Consider the following 6925-nt stretch of genomic DNA (forward strand, 5'->3'; position numbering starts at 1 on the left):
TGCTTGAGCCCAGTAGGTTGAGGCTGCAGTGAGTTGTGTTTGCACCACTCCAGCCTGGGCAACAGAGAGAGACCCTGTCTCAAAAAAAAAAAAAAAAAAAAAAAGGAAGGAAGGGCTGTACCAGATGACCTCTGACCTGCTTTCCAACTTTTTGATTTCATAACCCAGGCCTTATCTCACTCAGCTGTAAGTGCCTGCAAGGTGCTGGGAATCTGGCGAAGAATGAACCTGTTCTGTACCCTCAAGGGGTGCCTATATGATCATTTCTTACTAGGCCCCATTCCCAGCAGACTCCTGGAGTCCTTCCCTCAAACACAGATGTCCCACGTTCCTGCTCTCTGCCCATTCATTCCCTGGAGTTCTGGAGCTGGGGGCTGGGATTGGACACCAGCCCTTTGTCTAAGGGTCAGTCATGGCCTCTATGTGGCAGTGGAGGTCCTGATAGGGCAAGAGGGAACCGGCACTCTCTTGCCCTATCAGGACTTTAGCCCCTGGATCTGTCCCTCCAGGTCACCCCTTCCTTGTGTGGCCTCCCTGTGCCTCTCTCCCAGAGACCGGGCCTTGACAGCTCCACAAAGCAGTTACGCATGAGCTGGCTGTGCTGGCTCGTCTTTATTCCTGCAGCGACCCGTTTCCCTGGCCACCCCTCCGTCTCCCACTGGAGATTTATTTCCTCGAGTTCCCACACATTAGCCTGGGGAGATGGGAAGGACCTCTGGGGATGGATGGGTTTGGAAACGCAGGAGCCATTGGGCCCAGCTGGGAGCCTGAGACCTGGGCCCTGTTGTCCCTGGAGACTTCAGGTCCATCTACGCCCTCCACTCTGGTCCCACAGGGTCAGAACCCTGCCCAGTCCCCTCACCCATTTGTGTCCTTGGACTTCTGGGAAGCAGACAGCCCTCCTCTCCCCCCCGCCACCCACTGTCCATGCCTGGGCGTCCCCTGATCCCTTTTCCCGGGCACTTGCTGAATAGAGCCTTGTTCTCCACCGCCGGTGGCGCCACACAGCAAGGGCAGCCCCTAGGGGGCTGTGCTGCTTTTATCCCAAGATGCCAGGCTGTCAGGCTGGGGTGCAATGCAAGCCCCCTGCTCAATGGGCTTCTCGGAAGGCATTTGAGGGGGGCTGGGGTGCGGCGGGAAGCAGGCAGTGTGCCCACCCCTGACCATTGTGTCTGTGCCAAGGTGAGTCATTCACTGGGCATGAAGAGGAGGCCCTGGGGGGCGGCCAGCCCAACGCTGCCAGGTCTGCTTGTAGACAAGGCCTGGCTGTCCGCCTCCTCCCCAGCTCACAGAGCCAGCTCAGGCCCCCGAGCCTCTGTCAGAGCAACGTCCCCTACTTCACACCAGGATATGTTCTTTTATTATTATTATTTTTTTGTCTTTTGAGACAGGGTCTCACTGTTGCCCAGGCTGGAGTGCAGTGGCGCAACCACAACTCACTGCAGCCTCAACCTCCCAGCCTTAAGCGATCCTCTCACCTCAGCCTCCTGAATAGCTGGGACTACAGGCGTGCGTCACCACACCTGGCTGATTTCTTAACTTTTTTTTGGAGAGATAGGGTCTTGCCATGTTGCCCAGGCTGGTCTAGAACTTCTGGGCTCAAGCGATCCTTCCGCATCAGCCTCCCAAAGTGCTGGGATTACAGTTGTGCGCCGTTGCGCCCAGCCCAGGGTATGCTCTGCATACGGGCATGAGATGGACAGACTGCCTGCTGAGGTCTCCCTCTGTGAGTCCCAGCACAGAGAGGGAAGTGAGAGCTCCTTAGGCTCTAGTCACATCTGACCTGGGCCTGAGCAGTGACACAGGGAGGGGAATCTTGAAGACGGGGCGAGCGCCCAGTGACCTTTGATCCTGCTATGAACTGGGGACCTGGGGAAGGACAGGAGGCTTTAAAGGAAGAACAAGCCTGGGCATAGTGGCTCATGCCTGTAATCCGAGTACTTTGGGAGGCTGAGATGGGCGGATCGCTTGAGTCCAGGAGTTCGAGACCAGCCTGGGCAATGTGGTGAAACTTTGTCTGTACAAAAAATACAAAAAAATTAGCCAGGTATGGTGGTGCACTACTGTGGTCCCAGCTATTCGGGAGGCTGAGGTGGGAGGATCACCTGAGCCCAGGAGGTGGAGACTGCAGTGAGCCAATGTCGCATCACTGCGCCCCAGCCTGGGTGACAGAGACTCTGTCTCAATAAATAAAAAAATAAAATAAAATAAACAAAATAGAAAAGGAAGACTGGGGATGAGCTCTTGTCTGAACTCTCATCTCTGTGGCTAGGAGTGGCCCACCTTTCCAGGCTACCCAGCAAGTCACAGCATGTAGCCTTCCCTTTTGGTTCAAGGGAAGTCTAGTTAAAATGAGGGCAAAGCTGTCCTGGAGAGAAAAGATATGACGAACAGGAGGTGCCTGTCATTGAAGCTCAGTGAACTGTCCCTGTATATGTGAGACACAAGCTTGCTTCAGCATCAGCAGTTGGAGCCCCCCAGCCTTTGCTATCAGCCCTCTCCGTGGGCCCTTGTCACAGGCCCAGGTGCATCCTCCACCACCTCTCAACCCTCAGACCTTTCCTCATACTCAACCCTTAACTATCTTGTTTTTGTTTTTTGAGACAGGGTCTTGCTCTGTTGCCCAGGCTAGAGTGCAGTGGTGCTGTCACAGCTCACTACAGCCTCAACCTCCCTGGCTCAAGCGATCCACCCACCTCAGCCTCCCTAGTAGCTGGGACCACAGGCGTAGACCACCATGCCAAGCTCATTTTTGTATTTTAGTAGAGACAAGGTTTCGCCATGTTGCCCAGGCTGGTCTCGAACTGTTGGGTTCAAGCGACCCTCTACCTCTTCCTCCCAAAGTGCTGGGATTACAGGCATGACCTATACAACGGGTACATGTAGATCATGCCTGGCCAACCCTTAACTATCTAAAGGTGTCTGCACAGAGAACCAAAGATACAGACAGATTTGGTCATGGTTGTGTTCCAAACTTTCATTATCTTTTTAATTAAATATTCATTGTAGAAAGGTCAGAAACTATAGATAAGCAATACAAAAAAATGTAATTAGCCATCATTTTGCCACCTGGAGGTAAACACTGTCAGATTTTTTCCACACATATATAATCATTTTTTTCAAAATGGGCTCATGCTGTATAAATTATTTTGTAATTTGCTTTTCTCACTCAACAATATGTTGTGAACATCTTTCCATATCAATAAATATTTGTCTGCATCATCATTTAACAGCTGCATGATTTTCCACTATATGCATTCATGTACCAAGCCCTAGTGGTGGACAGTATGACAGTATGTTCTCTCGCTCTCTTTTTTTTTTTTAGAGACAGGGTCTCACTCTGCCACCCAGGGCCAGAGTGAAGTGGCACCATCATAGCCCACTGCAGCCTCAGACTTCTGAGCTCAAGCAATCCTCCTGCCGCAGCCTGCCAAGTAGCTGGGACTACAGGCACATGACACTGCGCCCAAATAATTTTTTTTTTGAGACCAAGTCTTGTTATGTTGCCCAGGCTGGTCTCGAACTCCTGGCCTCAAGTGATCCTCTGGCCTCAACCTCCCAAAGTGCTAGGATTACAGATGTGAGCCGCTGTGACTGTCTTCTCTCTGTTCTAAACCACTCTCTGATTTACATCTGCTGCAGGCAGACACAGCAAACAGAGAAGGGTAGGCCCTCAGCCCTTCCAGCCTCCACCCAAACCCCCCCATCTTCCTAACCTGGCTCAGGCCCCATTCTCTGGGGTGCCTCCTCTCTCCTGCTTCCCCAAATGGAAGGGCCCAACTTCTAAAGCCTCAGGCCAAACCCTAGACTGGCTTCTAGACTACACAGCAGGATAATACCAGCCATGGAGAGAGATGCCTGGATGCCTTTTCAAGGAGCCTACAGCCAAGCTGTGCCTGCTTCAGGCCGAGGTGGAGACAAGATGACCTCCCTGAGCCCCTCCCTCACATCAGAATCTGCTAGATGACCTTCTGCTTACAGGATAAAGCCCAGATGCCTCCTGGGACAGACCAGCCCCACATGTGGCATCAACCCACACACAGGGTGCCTGGTGTTTGCCAAATAGGCCAGCCTCTAATTCAAATGGCAGTTTTGCCACATGACTGCTGCCCGCTGGTTCTGCTTGGGCCCTTGTCCCTGGCCCAGTGCCTGGCACAGCGTGGTGGTAAGCAAGCTGGGTGAAGAGAACATAGTCTCTCTGGCTGAGCCTTGGTGACCAGCAAGTCTGTTCATCCACGGCCCTTCCCGAGGAAGGGAACTGAGCCTGGTGGCCACTAGATGGCGGTGCTCAGCTGGTCAGGTGTGAGCGGCCACAGCCACCGCAGTTTAGAGGCAGGGAGAAAGCTGTAGGCGGAGTTTTCTAAAACCCAAATTTGTTTCATCCAGAGGCATCACCCCCTTTGTTCTCTAGACTTGACTCTGACTGCTATAGCACCGTCCTCAAGGAGAGGGAGCAAAGCCTTGGCCACTCCGTAGCTGTGCAGTCTTTGATGACTTTAGGAACCTTGCCCGCATCTTCATTTTCACGTCTGTAAAATGGGGATTCAACCATGCCTGCTCCCCAGGTAGTTGTAATAATAAAATCAGTGAAAGCTGGACACAGCGGGTGCTTGACAAATTAGAGCTTCCATTTCATAACACCTACCAGGAGCTTTACCTATCGACATGTTAGCAGATCTGCGATGGGGTTGGCGGAGGGGCGGGAGCGGGGGCCTCTGAAGGGGCTTCTGTGGCCTGTTAACTCCTTTGGGAGTATGTAGACATCCCTCCCCCAAGGGCAGTTACTTGGCAGTGTGGACGGGACAGAGGGCAGCAGCTAGTGAAGCATGGGGGAGAGCCAGCACTGTCTACCCTCAGACCACGAGTTGTTGGTGGCTTCATCTCCCAGGGGACACAGGCAAGTTATCTCCGCCAGCCCTGGAGACTCAGAGTAGAGACTGCTTTCCCACCTGCTTTCTTGGCTCTCTGACTCCCCCAGTGGGTGCTGTTTTCTCCATCCTCACCCCTCCCCATCCCTAGACTTGAGCCCCACAACTCTATCCAGTTTGAAAAGCTCTGTGTGTCACCCCCTCTCGGGTGTGGGTCTCATTTGCATCTCAGCCTGAAGCTTTACAAGGAGAAGGGCCATGCCTTTCCCCCAACAGATGGGGACTTCCTGATGCTAGGACCTATGTCTTCTCAGCAAACTGGGGTCTCTCTAAGGACAGTGTTTCCCCCAACCCCAGGCTAAAGCACCCACAGGACAGAAGTCATCCTCTTCCCTTGGATAGGGGCTACCCAATGCTAGAACCCATGGCTCATTGTCAGATGGGAGCTCCTCGAGGGCAGGAACTGTCTCCCATTCCATTGGAGAGGGGGTTGCCTCAGAGTAGGGCCCATCCCTTACCTCCATCCCCAGCCTGTGTCCAGCCAGGCTCTGCTGTCTAGAACTGACTCCGGTGGCTGCAGAAAGGTTCCTGGCTGAACGCCGAGTCCCTTCCCCTTGCTCTTTCCTGGCCTTCTCAGCATCGGTTCACTCACCTTCACAGACCCCAGGCTGCTGCACCAGGGTTAATAAGCTCAGGCCCGTTCTTCATTCTTCTCCCCACCCCAGCCAGGGCCCACTCTAGCCTGCCCTCCACCTCCCAGCCTGTAACCCCGAGAGCAGCTTTTTAATTGCTTTCCCTGATCTGCTCTGTTCCCCACTCCCCTCTGCCTCCCTGATTGTCTCCCTCTGGAGGGTGAAAGGGTAGGACCAGATGTGGCCCTGGTGGGAGGAGCGGACCGGCGGGTGGCCTGTTATTTCCAACCCAGCAGTCCTCCAAATGGACAGGATGAGCCAGAGAACGGAGGCAGGAGGGCTGCATGCGAGCTGGGGGAAGCCCTCAGGGTGAGCTCGAAAACACAGCCACCATCTCTGGGCCCCTGGGGTGATTCCCCTGACCCACATTCTTTTTTTTTTTTTTTTTTTGAGACAGAGTCTCACTCTGTCGCCCAGGCTGGAGTGCAGTGGCACGATCTCAGCTCACTGCAGCTTCCGCCTCCCGGGTTCAAGCGATTCTCCTGCCTCAGCCTCCCTAGTAGCTGGGATTACACCATGCCCAGCTAAATTTTTGTATTTTTAGTAGAGATGGGGTTTTACCATGTTGGCCAGGCTGGTCTTGAGCTCCTGACCTCAGGTGATCTGCCCGCCTCAGCCTCCCAAAGTGCTGGGATTACAGGTGTGAGCCAGCACGCTGGCCCCCCCATTCTTTATCTCAAGCCCTCCTGGATCCTTCTTCACAAAGAATCATGGAAGAAGGGAAGATGACCATGAACCAAATTCTTGCTGGGAGCCAGGATCCCCCAGACATGACCAAGAGCCAAGGGGACATTCTTGGGGGAATCTGGGGATCTGGGAGGCAGGACTCCTGAGTTAGTAGCCACCACGGAGGCTCCCCAGGTGGTGACGAAGTCCCCTTTGTGGGCCAAGCTGATGACCATGTGTAAGGGGTACCCAGAGAGAAAACCCAACCCCTTCTCCTTGGCAGATACCAACACTGATGGAGATTTTGGCTTACACTCAGGTGATAGGAACAGGTGCCATCCTGATTCCGTGCATGGAGGGACCATGTCTTGTTCTGTTTTCAGCCCCTGGCACTGAGCCTGGTTCTCTGAACTGGGCAGGATTTGTACCCCAGGGTGGCGGCCCAGGCGTGAGCCATGGGGACTGAGTCAAGCAAGGAGGTGGGCATAAAAGGCCTGGGGCACGAGGATTTCTAAACTCATAGAGGTGGAGTGAGAGGCTCTGCCAGGCCTTTGAGGTGGAAGAGGCAGGATGAGGCGGGGAGAGAGGGGTGTTAGACCAGGCTGGGCCCTCAGCGGATGGGGAGCCATCGATCACCGTGTTTCGAGGATGACTCTCTTTATGTAAGAACAATCCAATCTGAGTCTCATTGCCGCCCAC

The sequence above is a fragment of the Pongo abelii genome, chromosome 19, assembly GCF_028885655.2.
Source record: "Pongo abelii isolate AG06213 chromosome 19, NHGRI_mPonAbe1-v2.0_pri, whole genome shotgun sequence".
In the NCBI taxonomy this organism is placed as follows: Eukaryota; Metazoa; Chordata; class Mammalia; order Primates; family Hominidae; genus Pongo; species Pongo abelii.